The 19330-nt window shown below is 35.1% G+C and overlaps 3 long non-coding RNA genes across 3 annotated transcripts in view; 1 reads left to right on the forward strand and 2 right to left on the reverse strand.

Moving 5' to 3' along the window:
• Positions 1 to 393: 393 nt before the first annotated feature.
• On the reverse strand, positions 394 to 4973 carry LOC108409200 (uncharacterized). Its single transcript, XR_005060130.2, has 3 exons — positions 4855 to 4973; positions 2828 to 2940; positions 394 to 2199 (listed from the first exon to the last, which is right to left on the reverse strand). It is a non-coding gene; the product is annotated as an uncharacterized lncRNA (long non-coding RNA).
• Positions 4974 to 5058: 85 nt separating this feature from the next.
• LOC140849995 (uncharacterized) lies at positions 5059 to 12267 on the forward strand. Its single transcript, XR_012132593.1, has 3 exons — positions 5059 to 5433; positions 6294 to 6385; positions 8508 to 12267. It is a non-coding gene; the product is annotated as an uncharacterized lncRNA (long non-coding RNA).
• Positions 12268 to 15011: 2744 nt separating this feature from the next.
• Positions 15012 to 19330, reverse strand: part of LOC140849994 (uncharacterized) — a 40637-nt gene continuing 36318 nt past the window's right edge. Inside the window, exon 3 of the long non-coding RNA XR_012132592.1 lies at positions 15012 to 18769. This is a non-coding gene — a long non-coding RNA (uncharacterized lncRNA). The remainder of the gene's footprint in view (positions 18770 to 19330) is intronic.

Consider the following 19330-nt stretch of genomic DNA (forward strand, 5'->3'; position numbering starts at 1 on the left):
TTCTGATAATTGTCTTAAGTACATCTCATACAGTAATTTGCAATTAGTCCATATCATTCCTTGATTCTTTAATGGCATGCTTTTACATTTTTAAATAGAATGCTTTGTATTTTGATAAAACATTGTTTATTCATACTTTGATTTCCTAGTGTTCAAGGAATGTTATTTACATTTTCATCATTTTGTTGAACTCATTGTGCTTTACTCATTGGTTAAAATATAGTCAATTTTTATAACTGCTTATGTGCGATAGAAAAAACTTCCATTCCCTGTTACCAGGGTCTATGATATATTTGTGATCGTACAGTTTGGGATTGTTGGGGAGGAAGATTTTTCCCTCTACCTTTCAAGGTTCTTCTAGCTGGTCTAAGAATCAAATTGACATGAGACAGATTAACAAGAGAAAAAAAACTGAAGTTTAATTATATGCACACAGAGGCCCAATAATGAAATTGAACATAAAGAAATGACAAAGAAGGCAGTTTTTACATTTTAGACAAAGAGACAATAAATCTGTGAGGAATTGACAGGGTAAAGAACAGTAATATTCAGGAGCTTCAATTAATAGGGAATTCTAAACATAACTTGGGCTGGAGCAGTAAATTACTAAAAGTAACAAGACTGGAGTGAAAATGAACACTATCACTTTTTTCCATAAAAATTGCACTTGCCAAATCTTTCAGCAGGATTAATTTTCCCACTGGGGAAGATAAATGTATCTAAATATGACTAAAATCACCAACCAACAAAAAAAGAAAACCCCACAAACATGCCTTTCAGTACTTACTAAAATATCACCCCTGATATGTTTGAGAGATTGTAACAGCAAACAGCATAACAAATTATCTTTCAAATTTACATGGTCAAAAGGGCTCTTAAATATGAAAACACAGTTGACCTTCGAACAACATGGGCATTAGAGGTGCCAACCCCTCACATGGTCAAAAATCTGTGTAACTTTTGACTCCCCAAAAACGAATACCTTACTGTTGATGAGAAGCCTTACAAGGTAACATAAACAGTTGATTAACACATACTTTGTATGTTATGTGTACTATATACTGTATTCTTACAATAAAGTTAGAGGAAAGAAAATGTTTTTTCAAATTGTCACAAATGTCCAAAAAACTGTCCAATACATTTACTAAAAAAATCCACATAAAAAACATAAAACTCCATTGAAGTGACCCCTGTAGTTCAGACCTGTGCTGGCTAAGGGTCAACTGTATTTCTAGAATCAGAAAAGGAAAACTTCACACTGATACACAGTACCACGTACACAGTGTATCACCCTGAGGATTAAATCATTTTATGTAGCTCAAAACTACTTTAAGTAGGAAATAAGGATAATGAAAGTACAAAAGAGGGTGCTAAATTCTCAGAATAATTTCAAATGAACTATCTAATTAAATTTCACTTAAAATTGGGTTCCCTTTAATTACAGTGTTAAGTATTTAATTCAATCTGTCAACCTTAGAATTAATTTTGATATATGTACTTAGATGTTACGCATGAAAGGCCACTCAGATTTTTCCACTGTGTGTAGAAAACTGCAAATTAATTATAGAGTCCCATTGAAATTTTAATGTTAATTGAAACGCTAATCCTAAAAACCCTTTCACACAGATCACTTCCTTCCCGAAGCACAGAGGAAGCCATTAAGTAGCCTGCACATCTGGAAGGGACACCTTTGGTATCTAATGTGCAAAGATCCGTGGATTCAACTCTAAGGGATACTGTTGATAGGAAGCCCAGTATAAAGAATGCCCCCTGGAGGCATGTAACATAGCAGTCAATCTCCAGGGCTTAATACGGGGAATTATTTTTTAGGAAAGCATATGTACCCTTTAAGAGCTTACTTCCCTATTTGGCTCTCCAGAGATCAAACTTGTTATTGAAGTTGGATCAACCACACAATAATACTTTTTGTTTTAAAATCAGCTGTAAAGTTTAGCATTGAAGACAGGGCCACATGTGAACAGCAGTAAGTAAAAATACACACACATCACTTCTCAAAGCCAAAAGAATAAAAGTATTTCAGGAAGCATGATAAATAAAATAGAAATGGTAAAAAAAAAAAAGAAGATGATGAATGGAGAAAACAAAACACACGTCTGTTAGAGGGTCATCCGCATCGAGGTTGGCAGCCGGAATCTGGTCTAACCGAGGCTTCTTGGACACTGAAGGAGGTTGTACACTCTGGGAAAACACAAACATTATTCAGCTCACTGAAACAAATACTGCATTTCTTGTAACATTTTAGGGACTTGTGGCCACCAAGAGCTTAGATTACAAGCACTGTGATAGCAGAGACCACAACCAGATGCCTGGCAAACAAGCCTCTGGCAACTGTTTGCTGAGTGAATTAAAGTACTGATTTTAATATGGGAAATGTAGTCTCCATCAGGAAATTTAAGAAATAGTTTACATATCCTGGAAAAATAGAAAAGATTCTGTAACTGATGCCCACCAAGGACTAGTGACAAAAGCAGGAGAAACCTCACAGACAGAAACCATGGGGCGTCAAAAAGTAAACAGTCAAAACTTGATGTGAATTGAAACAATGGCTGCTAAATATCCCCAGATCATCCTGTTCCTTCTAAAAAAAAAGCATAAAAGGACATAACTGGAATCAACCTCATCATCATCTCTAATCTAATCATTTAAGAAAGTGTTACCAGTATTTTAAGGCAAATAACATCTTAAGTTGTTTACATCAGTATTTTAAAGCAAACGAACAAAAACAAAAACTGTTCCAATTAGCAAATGAAACAAAAACTACTGGTTTTGTGATTTTATAAGTCCAGTGTCTGGGGTATGTTAGTACCTCGAGTTGGACAATCCCTATTTTTTTCTCTTGCAGCAGCTCTCTCTCTCTCCTCTAGCTCCCTCCTGAAGTCACAGTTCCAAACCTCTTCAGGGGCATCCTGAGTGGTTTGTCTAACGTGGAAACAAACCAGGGCAAAAATGTTACTAAAAAAACACATGGCTGTAGGGATTAAACAATTCCCAGACAAAGCAAAAATTGGGGGAAATTGCCTTCCAAAAACCACCTCTACAGGGTATTTTAGAGGGACCGCTCTAGATGGGAGCACTCCTAAGGCTAAATAGATGTCACCAGAGAAAATAAAATCACAGCAAAGAAAGCAGACCAACTAAATACTAACTAAAGGCAAAAAATAAAATCAACTACCCACAAAAGCAGTTAAAGAAAACACAAAAGAGCACAGAATAAAACAACCAACATATAAAGAATGGAGGAGGAGGAATAAGAAGGGAGAGAAATAAAGAATCACCAGACAGTGTTTATAAAAGCTCAATAAGCGAGTTAAGTTAGACAGTAAGATACTAAAGAAGCTAACCATGAACCCTTGGTAACCACGAACCTAAAGCCTGCAATGGCAATAAGTACCTATCTTTCAATAATCACCCTAAATGTAAATGGACTGAATGCACCAATCAAAAGACACAGAGTCACTGAATGGATAAAAAAACAAGACCCATCTGTATACTGCTCACAAGAAACTCACCTCAAACCCAAAGACATGCACAGACTAAAAGTCAAGGGATGGAAAAAGATATTTCATGCAAACAAAAGGGAGAAAAAAGCAGGTGTTGCAGTACTAACATCAGACAAAATAAGACTTCAAAACAAACAAGGTAACAAGAGATAAAGAAGGGCATTACATAATGATAAAAGGGTCAGTTCAACAAGAGGATATAACCATTATAAATATATATGCACCCAACACAGGAGCGCCAGCATATGTGAAACAAATACTAACAGAACTAAAGGAGGAAATAGAATGCAATGCATTCATTTTAGGAGACTTCAACACACCACTCACTCCCCCACCAGACAGAAAATAAGTAAGGACAGAGGCACTGAACAACACACTAGAACAGATGGACCTAGTAGACATCTATAGAACTCTATATCCAAAAACAGCAAGATACACATTCTTCTCAAGTGCACATCGAACATTCTCCAGAATAGACCACATACTAGGCCACAAAAAAAGCCTCAGTAAATTCCAAAAGATTGAAATTCTACCAACCAACTTTTCAGACCACAAAGGTATAAAACTAGAACGAAATTGTACAAAGCAAAAAGGCCCACAAACACATGGAGGCTTAACAACATGTTCCTAAATAATCAATGGATCAACGACCAAATTAAAATAGAGATCACGCAATAAATGGAAACAAATGACAACAACACAAAGCCCCAACTTCTGTGGGATGCAGCGAAAGCAGTCTTAAGAGGAAAGTATATAGCAATCCAGGTATATTTAAAGAAGGAAGAACTTATAATTTAGTTAATGTCCAAAAGACAGGAACCTCACCCTAAATGATTCATTCTGATAACCAAAAGTGTTCATGGTACTTCTGGGTTTGAGCAGTCAAAAGTGTATCGCCCAGCAGATATGGCTCCCCAAACCCTTCAAATGTTGGAAAAGCAAGTGTGTGGGAAAGCTGGGGGAACTGGTTCACTTCTCCAGATTTTCAGAACAGGAAAGGGGATGTATCCAGAGAGGGAGAAACAGGGTTTTCTGACCCGGGGACACCACTGCCTCCCACGTCCCCCCCACCGGTGACCAACCATCACACCCGCCTCAGGGCAGGGAGCCTTCGGGCTGTCCCCGGGATTCGCCAACTCCTCCCCCAGGCCCGACCCGCGGTGGGGCGAGGCCGGTGAACCCCGCTTAGCCGCCACAGCTGCCTTCCCGCGGCGCGGCGCGGCTCCGCCGGTGCCCGCGTCTCCCGAGCACCCTTCGCCGCCAACCCCGAACCCACCGCCCTTTCCGCCCCACGTGAACAAGGAAGACAATCCGCCAGCCTCCTGCCGCTCACGTTGGCCGCGGTCCCACGCAGCGACCTCCGCAGCTCACACAGACACCATGACCACTCGAGACTCCCAGAAACCCCTGCGCCAAAGTCCAAGAACCGGAAGCAACCCCGGGCTCTTCGGACGCACGTCATAGTCGGAGGCACGTCATAGTCGGAGGCAGCCACCAATCCGCGGAAGCCAAGGGGTACGTTGGCATGACGACGGGGTGGGGCCGAGCCTAGGCGTTAGAGTGAGTGGCCCTTTGACACCAGTGCTTCAGAGTGGACTCTAAGCGCGGTGCTGTACCTTGGAGGTCTCGTCCGTCTTTTCCTTCCCCGACTCCCTGCTAGACTCTTTCGTGGACAGAAAGCTCCGGGTAGCCGACTCCACATCTCCGGCTACCGACAGAGCGTCCACATCCCCGCCTAGCGACAGAGAGCGTAGAAAAGGACTGCGCCCAGCTGATCCACCGGCTCCTGCTTCGTTTCTGCTGAGCTAGACCCAGCGAGCCTAGAGAGTTGGGCTGAATAACTAGTATTTTCATTTAATTGGATTTGAAGAAAGAACAAATATATACGGGGGCAACCACGATCTTTATAAAGGTACCATTCCTGCAAAAATATTAGTCTTCAAAGCAAAGGTTGTATTTGTATTGTTGGTTAAAAGTTGTATTTTTAAAGAAGCCCAAGTTCTAGTGGGAGGGGAGCTGTTCCTGCTTCCACTTTTGTCCTAAAGTCAATATAGCAGTGAGACTGATCTTTAAAGAATCAGGTAATGCTGTTCTCTGCATAAAAATCTACTGATTTTAGAATAAAAAATCAAATTCCTTAATGTGACCAGAGGCCCCATGGGCTCCTGTTCCTGACTATCTCTGACTTCGCTTCCAATCAATCACTCTCACATACTAAGCCCTAGCTACCGCCAGCTGGGCATTTCTGTTTCACAAACAGGGAAAGATTCCACTCTGCTGCCTGTGTCCCACGATAACAGATCACCATCCTTCAGGTCTCAGCTCAGATGTCACCTCCATGAGTTTTTCCCTCGTATCTACATCTTCACTTCCAACACAAAAATACTGTCGCATCACCCTTTATTATTTTTTCATAGTACTAAACAATCCTGAACTTTACTCTGTTCATTGTTTACTGCCGTTTTTCTTGTCTGAGAGGAAGCATGGCAAAGTCATTAAGAGAAAGAGCTCTACAGCCTGACTCTCACGGTTTGAAATTCCAGCTCTGCCCTCTGCTAGCTCTGTGACCTTAGGCATGTTATTTTCCTTTTCTGTGCCTCAGTTTCCTCAGGTACAGAATGAAGATAATTCTAGTCTCTACCTTACAATGCTGTAAGATTTAAAGTGAATACTTGTAAAGTGCTTAAAACTGTCTCAACAAACAATACTTGCTAAATGTTAGCTGTTGTTATTATTAATATTATTTTATTATTGTCTATCTTCCTGTATTAGAACATAAGTTCCAGAAAAACAGGAACCTTGTGTCTTGTTCATATGTGTATCCTCCGCAGATAGAACAGTGCGTGGCACATAATAGGCGCTGAGTAAGTATTTGTTGAATGAATGACTGATGCACTACGAAGTGGAGAAATGAAGTAATAATGACAAGGTGCTGACAGCATTCCAGAAAATACCCTTGGTTTTTGTTCTAGTGGCCTTCATCAGGTCTGAATTAATGACCCTGATTCATTTAACATCTAGCCCACCACCTAATCTTTTGATAACCAACCATGATTAAATAACCACTCCTGTAATTTCATTAATAGCAACATCTAATCAGTCTGTGAAATTTAAAGCTTTGACTTAATGGTCTGAAAGTATTAATAAGAAATAAGAAAATTAAAGTGTTAGTAAGTATTAAGTAAAAAGTTTATTTAACTGATTTTAAAGTACTAATAAACTATAAAGCTTTTGGCTTAAATGTTTTGAAAGTATTAGAAAAAGAAACTAAAATTAAGTTTATTAAAAACTTAAAATTCATCCTATCAGCTGCCTTTGCTCGCAAAAATCTTATATAACCTCCCAAGAATTCTCATTTTAAACCCATTAATACAAAAATCTATTTGAACCCTTAATTCTACTGCTAATCCTCTTATACTCTTAATTTTTTATTCCCACTCTGCAATAATATAATTTCCCACATTCCCCGTTGCTCAAGTCCACACCCCTCTTCCACCCACGTTTCCCTCCTGACCCTCTTTCCCAGGAGTCGGTGATGCTCTGACTTCTCTGGAGAAAGAAGCTCTTAAACAAGGCCTGCTTATCTCCCCCCAGGCAAATCTACCAAGCTGCCCTTGAGTTTGCCCAAACCCTCAGTTTTCCATGTGTGGTGACCCCAAACCCTCTCCTTTGTTCTCTGGATTCCAAGTTCTCCAGCTTTCCCAGTACCTGGCGCCCTGCTGTATTTCCTGTCTTTAATTATCTGTGAATCCATCCCCTTCAGGTCATTCTCACCAGCTTTTGGATCTGGTGTAGTATATCTTAGCCTAAAAAAACGCTCCTTCAAAAAGAAAAGGAAGAAAAAAAAAATTTAGCCTAAGCATGCCTACAATGTAAGCTTCACAAAAGAGAATGAATAAATCATTAGGCAACTGAAAAAAAAATGCTCCTTCATTTTAATATGACAACGTTACTATTTTAATCAATGTATAAAGGATGTTTTATATAATAGCTGTGATTACAAAACTGATTATTCTTATGGGAGGATGTAGGAATTCCAGCTTCAATGCTTATACAAACACTATATCCAGTTGAATTAAACATCCAAAAGAAGAAAAACTATATAAATTTAAAAAGGAAATTTAATAGACTATTTGTACAACCTAGGGTTTGTAAAGACCTTTCAATCAAGGCAGGACACCTAAGAACTATAAGAGAAATAACTTAAAAATTTTATCTATATAAAAATTTAATTTTATGGCAGAAGATGCCCCAAATTAAGTCAAAAGATAAATATTCAATTAGCAGGTAAATTCTGTTATGCCTATAACATGTAAAACTTTATTACTACTAGTACTATTACTAATAGTAGTACACATACCAAATACAACCCAGTGAAAAAATAGGCAAAGAATATAAAGAAGCCATCCAGAAACAGCAATTCCAAATAGACAACAAACATAAAAGACACTCAACTTCCCTATTATGAAAATGAAAGTAAACTAACAATGAATTACCACATTACAGCATCAAACTGACACTGATTCTTTTAATTAATAATATTATTGAATGGGATTGGGAGAAAAGGGAATAGAGTCAGATGGTGGGGAGGCATTGGCTCCCCATTGCCCTTACAGTAAAAGGACTCATACTAACCTACAATACTCTCCCCTATTTAGTTGGCCTCCTGTGTTGCTTGTGTCTCTCTTGGTGTTGTCTGAACATAGCCCCTGTCTTAGGGCCTTTGCACTAGCCATTTCCTCAGCCAAGAATACTCTTACCTGTCTTACTCAAGCCTTTGTTCAAATCAGGTCAACCAACCATGACAGCCCTATTTAAAGTTTCAGCCATCCTCTACCTTGGTCCCCACCCTCCTGCATTTCTTATCTCCCTTAACCTGTTCTACTTATCTTTTTTGTGTAGCATATATCATTCATGATCCTGTATAGTATGATCCTTATTCAATCCTATATAAATTTTTATTATTTCTTTTTCTGTCCCATACAGAATATAAATTCTACAAATGCAAGAATCTTTGTATTGCTCAGTGATGTAAGCCAAGCATCTGAGACAGAGCCTGGCACTAATAGGTGCTCATAACGATTTTCAAATGAGTGAATGAGTGAATGAATGGATGAGTTTTAACAGGAAAAAGTCACATTTTTATGTAGAAAGTTATTGTCTAAATCTCTTTTATATTTTAAAGGAAAAAAATAATTAACATTCTGCTAGTCTGAAATTCAGATTTGCAGTGAGGATATGCCAAGACACAGAAAGATGATTTCTTTTCAGGAAAGAATCTCTAAATGAAAATCATGTGATTATTAGGCTCTATACATACCATCAAAATTCTAATTCAGTCAGCCCCACCCAGAATCCAGTCACAGCTCTCATTTAATCCACTTCCCTCCTCTTCTAATTGAATCACTTTCTCCAATGCTAGTAAACCCTTTCATTGCAAAGTTACCAGCCCACAAAATGTGAAAATTTTGCTTGAGGCTTTTAGTAAGAAAATGGAAGAAAAAAACTCAATGCTCACAAGTTAGAAATTATACTTAAAGAAGTATAAATGATAGCATCTGTTCTATTTTTAACCTAAAATGATTAATTTTCTACTTTAAAAAGCTGGTGCTTTAATCTATTTTGATAAGTGGAAAGGATAGAAAAAGAAAGTAGCTTGCCTTCTACTAACAAATCCTGATTTTAATTGAAGATACTTTGAGACCTAGAGAGATGATTTCCTGGGAACAGCCTCAAAATGAAATTTGCTGATGGTCCAGGCTAGATTACTAGATAATGTTATAATTTAACCACCTCTTACCCAATTCAAGCACATAGCTACCTATCACTTGCTGGCCACACCATTATTACTAAGATAATTAAAAGCAAGCATATTAAAAAAACAGTTAAAATGAAAGAACTAAAATATAGAAAATAAAGAGATACAAAAAGACATACCAGGCAAATGCTAAAAAACAACAAAAGACTGTGTAGCAAATTAATTATCAAAAGTATTCTTTGAGTAGCATTAACAAGGACATTTGTGGGGCATCTAATTGCATTCCAAAGAAAAATCTAGGAAAACATTAAATCATGAACATGTATGTAACTAATTGCATGGTCTGGAAAAATTTGAAGCATATTAAATGGTAAAACTTACAAATCTATAATGGTGGGAATTTTTTTTTTAATGGCAGCCTCTGCCATATTAAACAAATTAGCAACATTGATGCAATGTGTGCATAGATACGTATGCTTACTGTATTTATATTTGCATATACATTTATATGTTGCATTTATATGTGTATATAAAATCCTTCAACCAAAACAAAAGAAATATACATTGTTTTCAAAAAATGTTGGACATTCATAAAATTAACTGTAAAGCCCCCAAGTAAATTTCAATAAATGCCTATGTACTCATTTCTAAATGATATATAGTCTTTTTGAATTTTTGAACTTTATATAAATATTCAAAATGTTTATGTAAATGAATCATGTAAAATGTTCAAAATGTTTATGTAAATGAATCATATGCTTTCTTTTATGTTTTGCTTTTATATAGCTGTTGTATACTATATAGAATTTACTTGGGTAAAAGTACACAGTATACTGGGCTGTTTATACTCTGCACCCTGATTCCCAACCCCAAGCTACCCCCATGAGGACATCTGGGCACAACAGCTGGGGAGGAAGAATGATTATTTATTATTTTAAAAAATTATTTCCAGTTTATTCCATAGTTGTTACTTTTTTCAATAATGTCAATTAAAATATTTTAAAATTATTTAGCTTCCTTTTAATATCATGTATTTTCCTAAAAATTATTTCCAGTTTATTCCATAGTTGTTACTTTTTTCAATAATGTCAATTAAAATATTTTAAAATTATTTAGCTTCCTTTTAATATCATGTATTTTCCTAAAATATTATGTTAGTGTACCATTTTTCTTACTCCTACTTTTTCACTTATTCCTACCACATATGGTCTTTTTCCCTCCTGACTAGCTCTGCTTCTGCAGAGGTCTATCTTTTTGGATCTATTTGCCATTAAGCTTTTACAAATACTAACCAATTCATTAATTTCTAATCTTAATGTCACTTATTCCTTCCACCAGCTTTTCTTAGATTTATATTATTTGTTCTTCTTTCTAATTCTACAATAAAGTGCTCAATAAAAAATACACAGGATAATTTATTCTAATAATTATGTTTCCAGTATGATGATATTACAAATAATGCCACGATGTACATTTTTGTAAATGTGTGGAGGTGCGTGGGTATACATTTCATTTATACACCCTGTCAGCAGGTTTGAGTTCTCCTTGTCCTGTAATCTCACCACACTTGATATTGTCCAACTTCTCAATTCTAGGTAATCTGGTGGGTTTATAGTGATATCTTATGGAGTCTTAAGGTGCTTTTCCTTCATTGCTAATCATTTTATGTTTATTGTTCACTTGAGTTTCTTCTTTTGTGGGATATCTGTTTAAGTGTTTCTACTGAATTATCTTCTTTTTATATTGATTTCTATGAGTTCTTAATACATTGGGCACCAGTTCTCTGTCACTTATTTGTGCTACATATATGTTTTCCACTTCTTAGCTTTTCTTTTTGGTATATTTTGATCTACAAAACCATTAATATTAGGGTAATTCAGTTTATCAGTCTTTTCCTTTTTGCTTAGTGCATGGTATTTCTTAAGAAATTCTTCCCAACTTTGAGGTTACATTGGTATTGTCAGATACTATCTTCTGAAGGGTTTATAGTCATGCCTTTCACAGATGCACCAGAAATTCCTTCTATGCGGAGTGTGATAGAGGCTCTTGGAATAATCCTGTGAAGCAAGCCTGGCCTTGTCCCTCTCTTCTCAGTGCTGGGTTCTTCATGGCCCTTAGCGCTTCAGTATAAAATCTTAAATGTAATGTTTTACAAAATTACTTTGGGGATAACTGAATCTCAAGAAGAAATTAACAATTCTACAATATTGAGTCTAAATCTATTAATAGGTTATGTCTTTCCATTTATTTAGGTCTTCTTTAATTGCTTCTAAGTAAATTTATATTGTTTCCATAGCCATCTTGTAAATTTCTGTTAGCTTTAGCCTTAGATGCTGCTCAATTTTTAATACTTTAGTAAGTGGCCTCTTTCTTAATTTGATTGTCCAATTGTTTGTTGCTGGTATATGTAAGAGTAATTGTTTTTTATATATTGTACTTTAAATGCAGAGACCTTGCTAAACCCTCTTATTAATTAAAACAGTGAACTCATAACTCTTTGGGATTTTTTATGTAGACAGTCATATCTGTGAATAAGGATAGCTTTGTCTCTCCTTCCCAGTCTTTTTCCCACTTCTTTTTTCCCCTTCCTGCCTTATGTCAGGTCGGACATCCAGTGAGATCATAGGCTTCCTTGTCTTCTCCCTGATCTTAACGGGAAAGCTCTCAAATTTTCATTGTTACGTATGACTTTTACTGAAGGTTTTGGGTCAGTACATTTTATTCAATTAAAATTTCCCCACACAATTTTTAGTTTGCTAAATGGATAATGAATTTTATCAAACACTTGTTGGCATCTAATGTGATTCTCTTTTACTCTGTGTATATTATTATATTAATTTACTTAACTGTCAACTAACCTTTCATTCCTGAAATAAACCCACCTTGATCATGATGAATATATTGCAGGAATCTGTTCATTCAGATTCTATTTAGGACTTTTGCACCTATGTTCCTAAGTGAGATTGGTCCATTATTTTCCTTTCTCATAGTGTCTTTATTTGAGACTTCTTTAATAAAGTTTGTATTATAGAACATGTTGGAAAATACTTTCTCTTCTATGGGAAAATTTGTCTAAACTTGGAAGTACGTCCTCCTTGAATGTTTGGTAAAATTTTCTGGGCCTAGGTTTTCTTTATTTAAAGAGTTTTGACTAGCACTTCAGTTTCCTTGATGGTTATAGATATAGTCAGTGTTCTATATTTTCTTTTGTCAATTTTGCTGTTTTTTTTCTAAGAATTTACTTATTTCACCTGAATTTTAAAATATTTTGGCTTAAACTTGTCACACTATACTTACTAAATTTTTGTTTCCATGTGCAGCATCTGTAGTTATGATGCTTTATCTTTTCTGGTATTAATGTGACTTTGATCTCTGGTCTTCCCCATTTTCACCAGAAGTTTGTCAATTCTGACTTTTCAAAAAGCCAACTTTTACTTTTGTTCCTATTTCATCAATCCTGGTTTTTCTTATTATTTTCTATCTTCTACTTTCGTTGCTGTAATCTTTTTCTAACGTCCAGGGAAGTTAGATGCTTAGCTCATTTAATTTTCCAGCCTATCTTTTCTTAGCTATTTATTTAAGCCTATAAATCTCCCTTTTACTACTGCTTACTAACATCTCACAGGTTTCAGAACATAGAATATTCACTCTCATTTGAAGTATTTCCTAATTTCCATTTTTACTTCTTTCTAGTTAAAGTTTTATTTAGAATGCATTTTTAGTTTTACAAAATAGGGGATTTTTCTAGTTATATTTTTAAAAGTAATTTATAACTTTATTTTATGGTCAGAGGACCTGCTTTCTATCCTCTTACATTTGTTAAAACTTGTTTTATGGTCACAGCTTTATAGTCAATTTTGTGAAATTTATGAAGTACTTAAAAAAATTTGATACTGCAATTTGGGACTACAGAAGTTCAATATATGCCCATTAGGTCAATTTTTAGATTAAATTTCTCAAATATTTTATGTTGTTTTTCAACTACTTGATTAGACTCCTGCTTTATGTCTGATTTCTCTTGGTCTCTGTTAGTCTCAAAAGTGTGTCTTAAGGTGATAAATGATAGGATGTAACTTAATGTTAAAGTTTAGAGTCACACTTGCTAAAGTCTGAAATGAGGGTATAATTTCTACTAAGTCAACATTCAACATTTTACTAGAGATTGTATTTAATTATATAAGACTGCTGTTCCTGCTCAGCTACCAAAAGAAAGAAAAAGAATAAGAGCTATGGCTATTGGAAAAGAAGAGGTAATAATTTTTGTATTTTTTTCAGAAAATATCATCTATATGAGAAACTTTAGAATCATGGTCAAGCTAGCAAACTAATAGGAAATAAGTATAAGATTTGGAAAGATATAAGATCAATAAATAAAAAAATTAATAGAAAAAGTGCCATTTACAAAGCACTCAAAAATTATAAAATTCCTAAGACTGTATCTAAAGAAACATACATTGTCATTATGGGTGAAATTATGAAACTTTATAAATACATATAAGATCTGAATAAATGGAGGACTATACCAATTAATTGATGGGAATGCTCAATATGGGAGCTACGTCCACCACCAAATTTATTTTAACTTCATGCTATTTCAGTTCAGATCAATAGGATTTTTATGGAACTTGACAAATTTATTCTAAAATGAATACTGATGTTTAGCTTTACTAATTTTAAAGATGAATAAAGACATGGGGACTTGCCTTACCGAGTATCAATACTAAGTGTAAAGCTACTTAATTAAATTAAAACTACAGTTTTGGCACAGAAATAGGCAAATTAGTGTATTTAAATGGAGAGTCTAGAAAGAGATCCATGCTTATATTTGAACTTGGCATACAAGAGTGGAGTATTCCAACTCGGTGGTGAAAATGGTGGTAGACAATTAGATTTATACCAAAAATCCTAACAATAACCACACAGATCCCTACCTCCCAACAACAACACAATTCTAAATGGGTGAAACAAAGATGAAAAACAAAGAAAACAATGAAAATGAATCTTTGTGACTTCATGGAAGAGTGCATTACTTACACAGAAAGGGAACAGGTCACAATGGAAAAGAATAAATGATTATGCTTAATTTTTCAAAATAATTAAGACACCATAAATTCAAGTGAAGGTGGTGACATGGGATGATATGTTTGCTACAATAGATAGAGAATTAGTATCCTTAATATTTAGAAAATTTTATAAATCAGAAAAAAACAATTTAACTGAAAAAATGAAGTATGCAACCAGTAAATTACAAAACTAAAACCCACAAAAGGCCATTAAATCTATGAAAACACACATCATCAGGAAACTGGCAACATATTAATATAAGAGATAAATTATTTTGCCAATCAAATCACCAACAACCAGAAATTTGACATCAAGTACATCTGGTGGTGTGGAGAAAGAAACTCCTTCTCTGCTAGTGAGTGTGTTAATTAGGAAAATCAGTAGGTAAAGCAACTTGACATTGCATAACAATATACAAAATGTAATCTGTATTATTTCTACACTACCTAAAAATATGGTGATATAATTTCTATACCACATAAAAATAATGCTTAGGAATATCTACTCTAGGTAAATTATCACATATAATTACAAGGACACATGTAAAAGGTTTTTAATGCAGCATTGTTTATAGTAAAATACTGGAACTAATCCAAATGCTCCCCAATAGAGAAATACATCAATAAGATATATTCTTATGACAGACCACATATGTAGGTATATATAGGTATATATAAATATATCTTGAATCTGTTAGTGTTGAATTTAAAAATTGCAGAAGTGTTAGCATATTTGGTATAAAATCATTTATATAAAATAAAAATAGATGCACAAAACAATACTCCGGATTAGTATATAATGCACATGCACACACAAAAACACCCACAGAAAATGCACTACATCCACGATGCTAGGGAGGAGAAAGAAATTAGGATTTGGGTTTGAATCTGAAAGGGTCTTCTTCACTGGGAGTATTTATTTCTTCTATTTAAAAGTACTTGCTGCAGGGACAAGACCCTTCAGGATGTCTGTTCTCACTAGTTCTAGTAAGCATTACACTGGAGCTTCTAGTCAGGGCTGTTAGGCAACAAAAAGAAATAAAAGGCATCCAAATTAGGAAGGATAAAACTATATTGATACATGAAATGATTTTATGTAGAGACAATCTTAAGGAACCATGAACAAACTACTGGACCTAATAAACAAGTTCAGTAAGGTTGCAGGATAGAAGATCATTATTCAAAAATCAATTGCTTTCTATACACAATGAAAATTCCGCAAAGTTAATTCCATTCACAATAGCATCAAAAAAATAAATGCTTAGGAATAGCAAAAAAGTACACTTTTACTGTAGAAATTATGAAATATTGTTAAAGAAGAGCTAAGTAAATGAAAAATCATTCCATATTCATGGATCAGAAGACTTAATATTGTTAAGATGGCAATACTCACCAAATTGATCTATGGATTCAGTGTAATCTCTATTTTTCCGTTGACTCCCCACCCCTAACCTCCAGAAATTAAAAGCTGATCATAAATTGATATGTAAACATAAAGGACCCAGAATAACCATAACAGTTTTGAAAAAGAATTTTAAAATGTGGATGACTCATACTTCTCCATTTCAAAACTTTAATATACAAAATTATACAAAGCTATAATAAGACACTGGTATAAGGATAGCTATGTAGTTGAATGGAATAAAATTGAGAGTCTGAAATAAACCCTTTTAACAAAGGTTTCAAGACAGCAGTGAAATAATAGTCTTTCAACGAATGTTGCTGAAACAATGGATATCTACCTACAGAAGAAGGAACATGGATCTCTACCTCACGCCATTCACAAAAATGAAGCCAAAATTGATTATAGACCCAAATGTAAGCTAAAACCAGAAAACTCTTAGAAGAAAACACAGGAGTATATCTTCATGACCTTGAGCTAGGCAATAATTTATTACATAAAACACCAAGAGCACAAGCAGTAAAGAAAATTGATAAATTGGACTTTACTAAAATTTAAAACTTGTGTACTTCAAAAGACATAAGAAAGTGAAAAGATTACCCACAGACTGAGAGAAAATATTTGCAAATCATATATTCAACAAAGGACTTGTAACCAGGATATATTAACACTTGCAACTCAAAAAGACAAATAACCCAAAAAAATCAGCAGAGTATTGGAATAGAAATATCTTCAAAAAATATACATGGCCAATGAACACAGGGAAAAATGCTCAGCATCATTAGTCATTAAGGAAATGCAAATCAAAACCATGAGATAAGACCTCATGCTGACTAGAAGTGCTATAAAAAAAGACAAAAAGACAAGTGTTCATGAGGACATTGAGAAATTGGAACCCTCATATATATTTGCTGGGGAAAATCAAAATGTTGCAGGCACTTTGGGAAAATGCATAACAGTTTCTCAAAACATTAAACATAGGGCTGCTATATAACACAATTCCATTCCTAGGTATCTACACAGGAAAAATAAATGTCCACTTAGAGATTTGTACATGAATTTTCATAACAGCATCAATCATAATAGCCAAAAGATTAAAACAACCCGAATGTTATCAGCTGATGAGTGCATAAATAAAATGTGATCTATTCATAAAAATGAAAAATTATTAAAAAACAAAAAGAAACAAAATGCTGATATATGCTACAATATGGCTGAACTCCAAAACATGCTGAGTGAAATAAATGGACACAAAAGACTGTATATCATATGATCCCTGTATATGAACTGTCCAGAATAGGCAAATCAAGACAAAGTAGATTAATGGTCGTCTGGAGCTGAGGATGGAAATGGGCTGTGACTGCAAATGGCATGAGGTTTCTTTTTGGAATGATGAAAATGTTCTAAAATTAGGTATTGGTGATGGTTGCATAGCTCTGTAAATATACCAAAAATTACTGAATTGTACACTTAAAGTGGGTGATATTTTTGTTATGTAAGTTACATTTCAATAAAGCTATTTTTAAAAACCATTTGAAGCAAACATGTGAATATAAAGATGTTCATTCTGGGCTGGTTCGAATGCAGGTTTTTGCTATATATTCTATTTTCTCTATTTTTAATGTATCTGAAGAACAAAAATATTAAAACAGTATGAATTCCTGGGCTCTAATTTCAAATGAGACAGATGCATAAATTTAAAGTCTTTTTATTATACTCTTACCTCTAGAGACTGAAAGTTGCCCCCAGCTGCAAAAGAAATGACTTGCTCCTTGTCAGAGCACTCTCTGTGAAGCCTACCAGGCTTACATAGGAAACACAACTCTATAATGATTGACTCTTAAACATACAAGAATAACTAGACATATGAGGAAAATATTTAACATAAAAGAAAACAAAATATCTTGGAAAGGTGGATTTGGAAGAAACAGACACAACATAGAACACAAATGAATATTTTTTTTAAAAATCCCTAAAATTTACACTCCTAGAGAGAGGGAAGAAAAACTGCAGCCATGGAAAAACATCAGAAATCTATAATAAAAGGAATATCCAGAGAACAAAAGAATTTCTGGAAATGAACTGCTAGAAAGCTTGGAAAATAAAATATAATGAACAAAAAGATGGAAAATAGTGCAAAGATAACAAAATTAGATGATCAGTCTAAGAGGTTTAATATCCAAATGTATTTCCACAGAGCAAGAACTGAAAAGAGTGGAAAGGAATATACAAAGAAATTAAGAAAATTTCTCACCATGAAGAACATGAGTTTCTACATCAGAAGTTCTAGAACATTGTTGACAAATAAGACCAATCATCTTGATTGAATCTGAGAAAATAAAGAGCAAAAGAATATCCTAAAATTATGCAGAGAGTAAAAGTGGGTTGCACCAAAAGGATCAGAAAAAAAATTGGTTTTGGATTTCTAGAAGCTAGAATTCAGTGAAACAGTGTCATCAGAATCCCAAAAGAAAAGTGTAAAATTAGAACAAAGACACTTCAGACATACAAACTTTGCCAGACAGTGGTTCTATTTGTGACCAGCCAATAACTCTGAATTCCCTTTTTATATTGGGAAATTCCCACATTATGACCCTTCCCTTTACAAGGTTGAAGCCAGAACTCAATTGTCCAGCATCTATTGCAGCAAATATGTAGGCACATGACCTGGGCTCCTCCAGTCAGACACTTCCATGGAGACCTCAATTTGAGGAAATGTGAGGAAATTGATTTTGTACAGGATCTGTTCCAGGAGAGGGTGGTGAGAGATTGGGCTTTCAGAGGCAATCGTGGCATAAGTTCCAGTTGGTAGTGTCCCTTGCTCAAGGTCTTTGGTGCCTTTGACCACAGGAGGTATAGGAATACCTTAATATAGATTGATGGATAATTTGGATATTGTTTCTGGATGCAGACTCCAAACCCTATTCCCCTGTCCTCTTGGAGATTCTGTGAGCTCCTTCATAATCTCTAATGAAGCTTCCGAAGATGCTTCTGGTGGATGTGCTCACTGACACAAGGGCATAAACTAGGGAAGAAGAGAGATGGGTGGAATCAAGGGTCTGACATAATATTGAGGGAAAGGGAATCCCCAGAATTATGGTTAACCAACCCCAGGATGCAGGCTCTGCAACAGACTAGCCAATCCAGGTTTAAGAAAGCATATGGAAAGCTCCAGGCAGAACATTTTAAAAAGAGAAATCTGATTTAGTACCTGGTGTGGTTTATGTAGTTAGAAGAGGTGTACACTAGTGGAAACGAATTTGGGAATGAGTTAATGTGTATTAACTCAAACAAATGACATAATAAGAAAATTATTAACTACAGGATAGATACAATTTTGTACATGCAAGGCAGTGTAATCATAGCACACTACGTGACTCAGCTGAAACTAATTTTACATGTTAAAAACTCAGGCTTGATTTAACCAAAAAGTTTTTGTATCTACATGACAGGCTGAGGCAGGGGAAGTCTCTGTGTTAGGATGAAATAGAACTTAACCCATGCCTTTTGTGGTATGAGTGCCCACAATCTCTAAAACTGAAAAGTCTGCAAATACTAGGAAAACAAAAAAACAGCTAAAATAGGT

Source organism: Manis javanica, chromosome 6, assembly GCF_040802235.1.
Source record: "Manis javanica isolate MJ-LG chromosome 6, MJ_LKY, whole genome shotgun sequence".
NCBI classification, from domain to species: Eukaryota; Metazoa; Chordata; class Mammalia; order Pholidota; family Manidae; genus Manis; species Manis javanica.